Source organism: Anas acuta, chromosome 8 (genome assembly GCF_963932015.1).
Source record: "Anas acuta chromosome 8, bAnaAcu1.1, whole genome shotgun sequence".
Classification (NCBI taxonomy): Eukaryota; Metazoa; Chordata; class Aves; order Anseriformes; family Anatidae; genus Anas; species Anas acuta.
Window position 1 is genome coordinate 28,510,434 of NC_088986.1, and position 12,627 is coordinate 28,523,060.

Below are 12,627 nucleotides of genomic sequence, written 5' to 3' on the forward strand. Positions count from 1 at the left end.
GAAAAGATATCTAATGTGTTTTAAGATCTAAGCATTATAAAAGTTTTGGTTCCTTACCATATCCAAAACATTTTCAGAAATTAAAAGAAAGCATTATAGATTATGGGTAGGGCACAGGAGCCTTTGGTTCTAAGTCCTCCCACGCTACTTAACTTTCATTACCTTCTTTTTGGCCTTCTCATCCTCCAAACTCCTTGGAGCTGATCAGCTGGTTCACATTTTTCACATCTGTGTGTAACAGCACAGTTACAGTGGAAACTCCTAGGATACTCTCCAACCATCTTTGCAGTAGCCATGTTCAGAGCTGTGACTTTATACAATGCTATAATGAAAGTTTCCTCATGAAGCATGACTATGCACAGGAGCATAGGTTTCATCTCCACACATCTGAAACCTTTTACTTTTAACATTTCAGGTATAGAACACAATTTTCTAAATAATGAAGACATATTTCTATTTTATGAACATGTTAATCGAACACAGTCAAGCCTTTTAAGATACTTAGGGGAATCAATTCCTAATAGATTGGATGTATAAGATTAAATTAGGATTGTTTACTCAGACATTATAAACTGATCAATTTACTCCCACAACATTGCAGTGACAGTGACCATCCAGCAACATTTAGTATGTTGCTCTGTAAAATGAATTACCAGATTGTGAACTGTTAAAATACTTTCTTTAATCTCTTAAGACTTCTCTGCACATTTCTGTGCAGGACAGACAGTTATTCAGAGCGCAGGACAGTTGTTCATAGTTGTTCAGAGCCCAGAACAACAAATTCACAAGTAGAAAGAGGAGATGGAATTAATCCCCCTTTGGGAGAGGGAGGTTGTTGAAAACACAACTTACATAAACATGAAGTATCATTTTTTGTTTTTCCTAACACAGAAGGTTTGCGGTAGGGGAAAAAAAAAAAAAAAAAAAAAAAAAAACAGTTTGGTGTTTAAGAATTTAAAATATTTTGAGGATTTTTTCCTGCTCTGTCTAAATCCTTAAATCCTACTGTGAAAATCTAATGTGGTAGATATAGAGCAAACAGTTTTCATCTTGACAAAACATGAGACAAATAGTTAAACGCAAATCATAAAAAGAAAAATTCTCTCTCAGCCATGCAATCCAACTCTAAACAGTCCTGTAAGCTCCCAGCTTCAGACTGTAATTATTCATTTTGTTTTTAATAGAAAGTCAGTATTTTCTGTGGAAAGTAGACATGATGTGAAAACTCTTTTATGTGAAAATAAAAATAATCTAATTTAAGGAAAGAGATTGATCCACCACTGAATAAATAAATAAATAAATAAATTAGATACTTAGAGAAAAATTAAACTGCTTCTTCTAAACAGACCAAAACTACATGGCTCTTTCAGAGAACTACCACCAGCAGCCACTTGGTAGAGCAGCAGTTTTACCCTCAAATCTCTATTTTAATATTCTTTTGCATAAGCACACAAAGTGTGCTTTAATAAAAGATTTGCATGACATACTCTTTTTTGATCTAAATGTTACCAATTATGTTATATTAAATAAAGAAGGCTATAAAGCCCTAATGGCAGGAAACATTGTGGCAGCCTCTCATTCCCATAAAAAAAAAATAAATAAAAAAAATTTAAATCATTAAATTAAATCATTAAACTAACTTTTCAGAGGGTAAAGATTTTCTGAATTCTATTTCTCTAACAGAGAACATGGTGTGCTTTTAAAATCAGATACTGAAGCTTATTGATTGAAGTGGACAGCCTTGTTCATAAGAAAACTTTTAACTTATGATTTATTGTATTCTTTTTTAATCTTACAGCTGTTACCTAAATTATTTTTCTAGGAGACTGTTTTTACTTATGTAAATAGGAAATTCTTCAAAGAACTAGTCAAAAAAACTTCAGGAGCATTTTCTGTTACCAGAGTTGTTAATTACCATTTACTTTATGAACCAGCCTCTTAGCATCACATATCTTGGCAAGAATATTTATTTGATTTCCATTAAACTCATGTGAAAGACTCATATTGATTTCAGTGGGAAGTGGATTAAATTCTAATAAAAGTTGACTACACATAGTTTTTTGCATTCAGATGTGAAGCAATACTTGCTTTATTTTGTCCTATGCTAACAACAAAATCCACTGCCATATCACAGTTGCTATGGTCCAAGAAAATTACATTCTGCTCTGAATATTTTGAGTTTTCAGGAATAGAACCCTTAAAGATTTCCTCTTTCTGTTTATTCTGATCTCTTCTGTTTTGCTTAATTTAAATATGGAACATCACTGTTACTACAGAAGTGATGCTATCCATCTGTGAGAAATAAAATTTGGAATCTGTTGGCTGCAAATATTGTGGGATTTTTTGTTTGTTTTTAAGTAGAAGAAAAAAAAATGGTATTTTCATGAAAAGAAACAAGCTTAAGAAGTATATGGCAGTAAAACCAAAGAATATTTTTCTTTTCTACATTTCTGCCCAGTTAACATTGTTTCTGATATAAAGAATAACCACAGAATAAGAAAAATGCTACTGTTGTTCTTATAATATGTACCTGCAGCACCAACAGCAGGCTACAGTTGTGAGGTAAGTGCATACTTACGTCAATATAACCAAATTGTTTTTTTCTAAGTACTGTCATGTAAGTGCAAAAGTGATATCAGAAAGGATTGAAATTTATATTTGGCTGGTCCAATGACAAGGAACATGTTCTTATAGCCACTGTAAGTTTATGACTACTCTGTACATTAGAATCATAGAAAGAAACATCAAAGATCAGAAAATGCTGCAGAAAATACTTTTCCAAAGACAAACAGAACACTGTTCATTTCATGGCAGGATAATAAAAATGTTCACAAAATAATTTACCATAATTGTATGCATTGTGGAACTGGTAGAAAAGCATCAATAAAAATAAGATTAGCATTAAAATGACAATGGAAAGCATAAAGCAAAATAATTCATGCAAAGAATCTGAAATACTGTATTTGTCTTTAAAATATGACCTTTTGGAGCTGCATTGACATATACGGAGGGAAAAAAAAATAACTTGGATATAAGACAAAATTAGACACAGGTTAGAGGTAATTTCATCTCAGTTATTGTTTTAATGGCACTTTATCCAGAGTGTAGTAGAGAAACTAGTCATTCCTTGTGAAATTGTTTAAAAAATACACCATCCCAACAAAAGCAGAATGCAAGTCACTCCTACAGTAAAGCAGAATGCAAGTGGACTTAAAAATTTCACTAAAGAGTCAGCCAAATAAGCTTGTTGTGACCTCAGTGGCTGAAGTATTTTAGTTTGCAACTACAGTTCACAAAGAATGCTTTAAAAGACTTGAAGTTTTAGCATTCATTTATGCAATAGGTCCTGTTTTCTATAGCAACCCAAGTTCACAAATAAAGGGACTAAAATACAAACGAATTGGATGATGCAGCCTTGAAAGACCTTCTCAGATGTCATTGATCAGTTCAGTACGTGTTTTGTAAAAACAGCCTGAAGAAAAGCTGCCACAAAACTGCCACATTACACAGATCAGATTAAACACTTTCTTGTTTAATCTACAAATCTAATGCTTAAATTACCTGTGAACAATTATCCTGAATAATCTCAGAGGAATTGTAATTATGGATACAAAGTCTTTCATCTCAATTAAGACTGAATATAGAAACAGTTAGTAGTGAATAACTTTCCATAAACAAACATCTGTGGCCATTAAAGAGATCAAGATTTGTCATTGCTACTCTCATATCAAGGCAAAAAAAAAAAAAAAAAAAAGATACATCTAATCAGGATTCAGCAGCACTCAAAGTTTGAATGTGTAACTCGTAATGGGACTGCAGGGCAAAGACAGTGATGGAATTAGAAATTAATCTGAATGTCTCCATAAATCATAGACTAGTCTAGATTTTTCTGAAGCAAATGGAAGTAGTTAAGAAATCAATACCTACATTGAGAAGGGGAACCAGCTGTCATCTGGCTTCAGGGCTGCACAGGCCTCCTCATCACATGGCCTTCATCCTTATAAACCAACTCCTGATTTTAATCACTTAACATCCCACCGGAGCTAGTTGAGTCACCTGCATTACAAACATAATGAAACTACTCACTTCCAAGAATAATCATATTGAGAGATAGAATACTACATATTGAGACTAAAATAAAAATCATAGGATTATTTTTATTTAATGGCAAAAAAAAAAAAATGAGTCTCCTCAACAAAAACTTATTACAAGCAGTGCCTAAAACATTTAGAAAGAAATCAGAAACAAATATCCTTTATCTGAAAGTACAATTCACAGGGAGCACAGTAAAGCTTCAAAACAGTTATCATTGCCTTGATAAAAATATGTAATGTGAGATACACTTCCTGTTATTACAGTAAAAAAACAAGAGTCTTCACTTGCCCATGTTGCAAAGTTTTATTTGTATTAACATTCCCCCAGTGAAGAAGAAAAATCTCTAACTAATAATAAACAAGAGTTGATAAAATATGAATGTCATGTTAATTAAACACAGCATGAAAATGCTGGGAGACCCAGCCACAAGAAGAAAAATAGTAATCAACATAATTTTCCTCCCTTTGCCACTTTTCTGACTGAAAATAAACCCTCCATTTGCAAACCCACTCTTCTGCCTTATGATTATGACATTCTTTTCCTCCAGAAGCTTGTTGTGCACAAAACAAAATACAGTAGAAGACAAAGCATTTGTCATTCATCAGTTTGTAAAGAAGCCTCTGCAATACTGGTTTCCCTTTGTTAACGCTACTGAAGTTCACATATGAACAAGTTGTCTGTGAAATACATAAATTCTCTCTCCTAATTCCAGAGTATTTCCCATCTTTCTGTTATTACCCTTTCCATGCAGTCTGATTTGATGGAAAGTAATGATAAAACAATGAAGCCTCAAAGATTTTTCAAAAGAAATAACAAATCTCTTCCTCCTCTTTCTGAACTGTAAGATCTAAATGGAAAAACATATCCCATCACTGTATCCTGTTAGCAAAGCTGTTTTCCAAGAAGCCATACTTTACGTATCTCCTCTCAGGAAAATAAGCTAACTCATTACTGTTTGTTTGTTTGCTTTATATAATTTTTTTTTTTTCAATACTCTACTTTTATATTAGAAGGATTTATTCTATGAGCTACAGTTTGTGTTTGTATTCTCCTTTAGTTTCTCTTAATAACAGCTGAGAGAATTCTCAAAGAAATAGGGCTTTTTCCAGTTGATCAGTAGAGTTAGGGCTGCTCTGGAATACCTAGTGTATACTGCAAAGTATGAAGAACATTTTACACACCTGAAATCACCTTGGAACACATTTCTGAACACTTGAAATTCATTGGGAACAGTCATGTCCTATTGACCTGGGGTACATGACTCCATCAAGAATATTCTGTTTAGCTTTAAGCCACCTTCTGATCACTTGGAGCAAGTTCCACTTGGATCAGATGACCTCCAGAGGTCCCCTACAACCCGATTTTTCACAAAATTCTATTAATTCAACATTTTTATCCAAAAGCATAAAGATTCTTTAGCTATAGTATCACACCCCAGCTTTCCATATTCTATTGCTTTTATAAACACCATGAAGAAAGCAAAACAATTCTTTTTCTCTACCCTGTGTTGCACTAAATGCTGTACATTTGAAAACGTTCCACATAAATTTTGGTAAATTTGAACTTTCTTTGCATCCTAAACTGCAAATAAAATAAAATATACTGAAAAATCCATAAAAAAACATATTGAAAATTCCATAAAATATACTGAAAACTCACATTGTATCTTAAAAAAAAAAAAAAAAAAAGACAAACAACAACAAAAAACATATAATCACATTCTTTACATCAGAGCATCTTTTGTTACACCTGCATAGGATTTCAGCCAATGAAGCTGCACAGTTAGGCCATAGATCCAGGGAAGTACTAAAGCATGAGTTTAATGCATTTCTGAATCAATGCCTTATACCACACATGATCTCTCTCACTTCAGAAAGATTTTACTTCTCCCTGTAAGTTAGTCAGGTAATACTTTCTCTTTCATTCCCTCTAAAGGTAAATAAATAAATAAATAAAAACTCTTTATGATGTCTGTACATTCTAATCTTTAGGCAAGAGTATTATCAAGTTGACAAAAAAAATAATAATTCCTTGAGTGCCTTTCAAGAACTCTGAATGTTTTTCCTTTACTGTAGCTTTAAATCATAGCTTTGCAGAAAAGACTGTTATTAGTTCAAACAATGAATGTCTCTGTATTACCATTTCTTTCCAGTAATCACTCAATCAAACATTTGACTCACTACAGATTATAAGATTTCATTTTGGTACTAAAAGGGAAGAAGTAATTATTTGATTTTTGCTATTAAATGATGTACATTTCTACTCCATTACAGATTTTAAAAAATACCAAATATAACTTGATGAGACACAAGACATAGGGATACAAAGCTATCCCAAATATTGCCACAGTGTCACAGTTTCCATTCTGTAATAAATGAGCTTTAAATAATCCTCAATCTATTTCACCCAGAAAAGATCAAAGAGAGAAAGTTACTTCCTATGAAATGATTGAGATTGAGCTGTACGTTAAAAAAAAAAAAAAAAAAGTATGTTATCAATGGTAGCATTAATTTTTCCAAAACCGAGCTTCTAGCAATCCACATTGAAACTTTTCAAGTACCACAATAAAGCATGAAGCTGCATTTACAGTGAGTAGATTTCCATGCCTTCAGGAAGTAGTCTTTTCCTGATGTCACAGACCAGCCTTGATTTGAATAATTTTTAGCAGTTTTGTCACTCACAGAATAAAATGGTTACTGCTTAAATTTCTTGAGGATGAGCTTGACTGCCAGCGAAATTTGTAACACATAATTGAGGGAAGTGTGTTCGGTTCCTAAGATAAAACTATCCTTGACTCCTACACTTTCTCAAAGTAAAAAATTATGTTCTCCAAAAGACAGTGAGAGCAGAAAGCTCATTTAGGAGCACTGACTTGCAGTCTGGAGAAATATATTTGTTTTAATGAGGTCTCAGGAAAAAGACTCATGTGTTGCCCTGACTGTAATTTCGAGCATAAAAACTACTGCCTAAAATTTCGTGAAATAGTAACTCCTGCACCAGTTACAACACAGACATCTCGCAAAGTTTTCTGGTACAGGTATCTTCATTAAAAACAACATGAAATTCCTATTCATTCAGTCCTAGTACATCTACCAGTACTACTGATAAGTGTCCATTTAAGTTTCATTGTTTCCTTGGAATCTAACTTCCATGACGATTTGTACAAGCTAAACTCACCTGTTCAAATACTCACATTTTATGACAGAAGCCATCAATTCACCAACTTTATTTCACTCCCAAAAATACAAATGACAGTACACAGAACCACAGACAGCTTACACCCTGTTGTATTCCACTGAAAATAAACACTGGAGATTAGTAAAGAAATTAATTGTCTATAGGTATTAGAAATTAATTGGCTACAATGCTATGCAAATTTCCTGATAAGGTTTCCCCATTCTATTCAAATTATTTATTTTGATGAGCTGCAAGGTCAGCTAAAATCCCGGACACACCACCAATCTATAAATTCAAAGATTTAAGCAAACATACATAGGATACAGAAACGGAGTCCACATGAACACATATACATGTATGTATAAACTGGAGTGAAAATTAAAAAAAATAAAAATCATACATTCCTGATGCTAATATTTAGCATTACTTCATTCACCAATACCAAGCAACACAAGAGACAGAAACATCTCGTGATCGATATGTTTATAAACTACAGCCTCTTAGATTTAATAGCACCATCTTCAGTGTATGAACTTTGACACATTGGCTGTCCACTGTACAATCTGTACTTGCTTGCAATGCACATTCTAAGCTGAAATGTACCTGAATGATGGCCAAAAGTTTGTCAGAGTATCAGTGTTACTAACCTTTGCCATTCCATTACTCGTGAGGAAGCCATAGAGAGTACTTGGTTTAATAATTAGTTTGCAAAATTCCTTATTTCCAGCATCTACATGCATAGATTTTCAATCTGAAACTTTCTCTTCTTCATATACAGATAAACATACTGCTATAACTCAAGGAACGTCACCCAATGGATTCAAATCTAGTACTGCATGAGGTTTTTCTCCCAACTAGAATGACAAGTCCGATATTACACTCCAGTATCTGTGAGCATAAAACCTAATCTCTGTGTATTTTTGGAAGATACATTCTACTTATTTTTAAAAGTTGGAAAACTGAAGAGATCATTAAAAAAAAAAAAAAAAGTATGAGAACATAATAATGATTTTGCATCAAAAAGAACCAGAAATCAGCTTGCATGGACATCATTTGCATAGTACTGTTTATTCCTTGAACATCTATTAAGTCACTGTTGCCTCACCAGAAACAGTTACTGAAATACCATTTGCATAGTGTGCTATGTCTGTGGAAGCCCTTGAACTTGTTTACCTCAATGAGTACAATCTTCCCACAGGCATTTCTGTGAGCTTTTGCAAAATAATGGAAAAAACAGCTCGGTGCAAGATATTTCCAAACGCACCAGAATCTTTTGCAATGAAAGCAGAATGAATTCAGGGTGCACTTTCCTTGTGGTCTTCATATTTTGTTTATTCTCTTGCTATTGTTTCCTGCTCTACTACTACCATCTTTTTCTTATTTCTCCCCTACTTTTTCCTTCTTGTCCTACATTTTCACACTGCACCTATTTTCTGAATTTTGTTTTCTGTCTTCATTTCTGTATGATGCAGACACATATAATAACATTGAGCCTAACTTTAGGTTAGAATCTGAATTCTTAAGGACTGGTGATATGCCCTCTTGAGGAGAAAGAGGTCTGGGAACAGGTATTTGAAATCATTTTCAAGTTCGAAACAGGAAACTGTGTTTTCTGTATAGAACAGCTGGAAGTCCACTTAGAAAGTCTCATAAGGACATGGTTCTGGTGACCTACACTACAAGAGCCTAAATTAAGGATGAAGGACAACACGCAGGTTTATCCCCTGGAACCTTCCATCATGGCCACAGAAGGCCTTCTTGTTCAAGATATTTCAGTGAATGACTATGAATTTAAGCCAGCAATCTGAAACAGATCTTAGTGCGGGATTTAGTCCTTTCTGGACTGAGAAAACAACTTAAGAGTTATACACTCCCTTTCTTTCAGCATAATGAATGGAAAGACCTAAATGACTTTAATGTTCTTTAAACTGCAGAGCATGCACAGCAGTAGTGCCCTAGTACCTTCTTCTTCTACCAACCTTGACATACACCCGTGGAGTTCAAAGCTTTATTAGAAAAACAGATTGAAGAGATGCATAGGGTTGTTAGACATTGGAACAGGCTGCCCAGGGAAGTGGTAGAGTCACCATCCCTGGAAGTCTTTAAAAGACGTTTAGATGTAGAGCTTAGGGATATGGTTTAGTGGAGTACTTGTTAGTGTTAGGTCAGAGGTTGGACTCGATGATCTTGAGGTCTCTTCCAACCTAGAAAATTCTGTGATTCTGTGATACACACACACACACAGACACACACACAATCGATCTTTAGAATGATCTTCTTTAGGATTTTTTAGTAATAGGTATTGAAAATGGCATACCTTTAATGCAAAATACTGTATTGACATGTCCTAGAAATACTTATAGTACATGTCAATATAGCATTTGCTAAAATTGATTTTTTTCACTGAATAATGAAGAAGTCAGGAAAGCACTCATAAAAGGTTGAATATAAATTACTGCTGCCTATGGCTACAGTAGCTTAAATCTTCTTTCAAAGAGGGCATTTTTTCCTTTCCTTTTTTGTTTTGTTTGTTGTTTTGTTTGTTGTTTGTTTTAAAACCTTCTTTTCAGCATGTATATTTCACAGGGTACAGCTTGAAATATCCTTTTCTTCCATTGTTTTGTCAGTGGCACTGCAGATGGAAAGATGCAGCCCCTGGAGTAACTGTAAACCTTGTTCACTTAATGTAAGCTGATGAGAAGAGAGACTTAATTATAGAAGTACCACAGCAAAGGAAGTTAGTAAGTAAGGCCCTGACATGGTGCATTTGTTCACTTAGTAGCCATTAACATTTGTTGGCTACATTTATCATCACCCTTACTGGTTTGTGCTTTAGCAGCCTTTAAGCATGTACATTAGTCACATACTAGTTACCTGATAATGAAAAATTCAAATGGAAAGACAAAAACAGTTGTATATGGTTACACAATTTTTTGAACACAGAAAGCAGTTTTTCTGTATTCAGATAGAAAAAAAAAAAAAACATTCTAATGGAATAAAAATGTGATACTCATATGCTTGAGGAAACATCTGAGTTTTTTCTCATAGGAGACACTGTCAAACATCAAACAAATGGAAACAGTCTGTATGTTTAGGCAACAGAATGGTAACCTAAGGAAGAAGTGGAAATGACAGAATCAAATTTAAAAGAACACACTGTCCTCCTCTCCTCTGTATGCAGTACATAGAACCAGTGGTGCCAGGTGGGATGCTAGAACCCACGCCCAACAAAGCACACAGAACAAAGCAGCAAACAGGGTAATCTCTCCACATCTGAATTCCACTAACAAAAAGAGGCAAGAAAGAATAACAGTGGAAGCTCTGGAGATGATGGACAATTAATTGCATATCAAACCAGCATAGCATTGAGAAGTGCCTTTTAGAAATAAAAAAAAAATAATAATTTTTTCCACTCAATTTTTATTTTAGCCAAAGCACTTAAGTAAATTTCATGCAAAAATCATAATTTTGTGTGCATTTTCAGGATAAAAATGTTTTAACTAAAAAATTCATTAGCCCCTTATAAAAATTCAGTGGGATTTGACTGGTAAAGGAATTTTGTAATTATTTACTGTCATCAAGAATAACTGAGATATTCACCAACCAAAACTGCATTCATCTATCTAGCTTCACTGACTTTATGGACAGTTACTGAAAGTCTGGGCTGCTTCTGTGAAAGAGAAGAACCTTGCAAGGAAACTGCACTGCGCTGCTTACTGAGTGATACGTATATCCAGGAATTTCAAAGTGCTGCATGACCATCCATAAATTAAACCTTACTACTTCATTGAAGGCAGAATTCCAATGGTTCCTCAAGTGTAAACCAAGATATTAGATAGCCCTATTCATTGACGCCACCAAAAGTTATGTTGTACAAGGAATCACAACATGAGCCCTGTACTCCTCAGCTACCAAAACAGATGGATGTGATCCATCAAGCAATTGAAAAAAATGAACATGCAACAAAACTTGGGGGTGTAAAATTGTGCCCAGCATTCAGCAGTGTAAGTAATTTTACATGCCTGACATGCAAAGAGACAGAAGTAGTGCTGCAGGGCAGAGACCAGGCATGGTAAGGTCATGCTGATTTAGGTAAAACCCAGTGAATACACATGTAGTTTAGAGTCCCCTTATCATCTTACTCTTTCTGCCTCCTTGGAGCATTGCTTTGTCCAAGTATTTGGAAAGCTGACCTTAACAAAAAGTGTAAGCTGAAACTGTCGCACGGGTTAGCCATAGAGACAGATATCCTATTCTGACATATCTGAAAAAAAAACTCTTGCTGCTCCTGCACAAATGTCATAGTGAATGCAGGGCACAGCTCTCCTACCAGATCACCACTCTACTCCTCCTACTTCCTTTGACCTCTTTATCAAATCCCACACTTGTAGCTCAGCATTCCTTCCCACACACAAACACCTTCAATTGCAAGATCAAATTCAATGACCACCGGGCTGTCTTTCTTCTTACCCCACGTCCTTCTGGTCCTGAAGTGAAGTCATTCTTAAAATCAAGTGAAGACATTCTAATCACACTGACAGAAAGGAATAATGCCATGAGAGGGGAAAGTTAAAGTTAATGTCAGAGTTATTTTAATTAAAAGAACAACAAACTACTTCTGCAAGGATTTTCTGACTGTAAAGGAAAAAAAAAAAAAAAAAAAAAAAGACAAACCATGGGTATGTATTTCCATTTGTACACTTTTGTACTTCTTTTTATTTTTTTTTTGAAGTCACCCCACCTTCCATCACCTTCCTCATACACAATCAAACAATCTTTGTACCACTAAATATTTGATACTCAGGTGGCAACATTATGAAATAAGATTCAGCTTAAGGCATGTTTTTTGCAGGGAAATTGCAACCTCCAGAAAATAAGGTATTTTAATGTAAATGTAGACAGGTCCTCAGATACAATAGCATAAATGTTGATGGTATAGTCATTTCAGAAATAATATTTTTTTTGGAATTGTGTTAAAATTTCAAACTAAAGCAAGATGTATGAGCCACATATACAGGTCCTCATAGTATCAAGACACTTGTTATCTGTCATCCTGAACGCTCAATTCTGACAAACTGCAGAGATGAAAAGTATTGATACTTTCTTCAATTGGATTAAAATTATATGATGTTACCTAGCTTCTTTCTGTTAATGGAGTTTAGATTACCCTTCTACAGTCTCAGAAGAACGGAACTTTCAATGAAGATTAATACTACATTCACTTCACTGCACATTAACATAGAAGACATTACTTTGTGCTCCAGGAATTCCCACCGGCAAATGATATTAAATCCATGCATTGTCTCTCTAGCTATCCTGACATGTTGGCTTTAGCACTTCTGTAAATTCAGCCAC

The 12,627-nt window shown here is 34.4% G+C and overlaps 1 long non-coding RNA gene across 1 annotated transcript in view; it reads right to left on the bottom strand.

The window, feature by feature from the left end:
- The window catches only part of LOC137860380 (uncharacterized), a 94,365-nt gene extending 82,457 nt beyond the window's left edge, over nt 1-11,908 (bottom strand). Inside the window, exons 1-2 of the long non-coding RNA XR_011098868.1 lie at nt 7,289-11,908; nt 3,928-4,056 (exon numbers count right to left, since the gene is read on the bottom strand). This is a non-coding gene — a long non-coding RNA (uncharacterized lncRNA). The remainder of the gene's footprint in view (nt 1-3,927; nt 4,057-7,288) is intronic.
- Nucleotides 11,909-12,627: the final 719 nt, after the last annotated feature.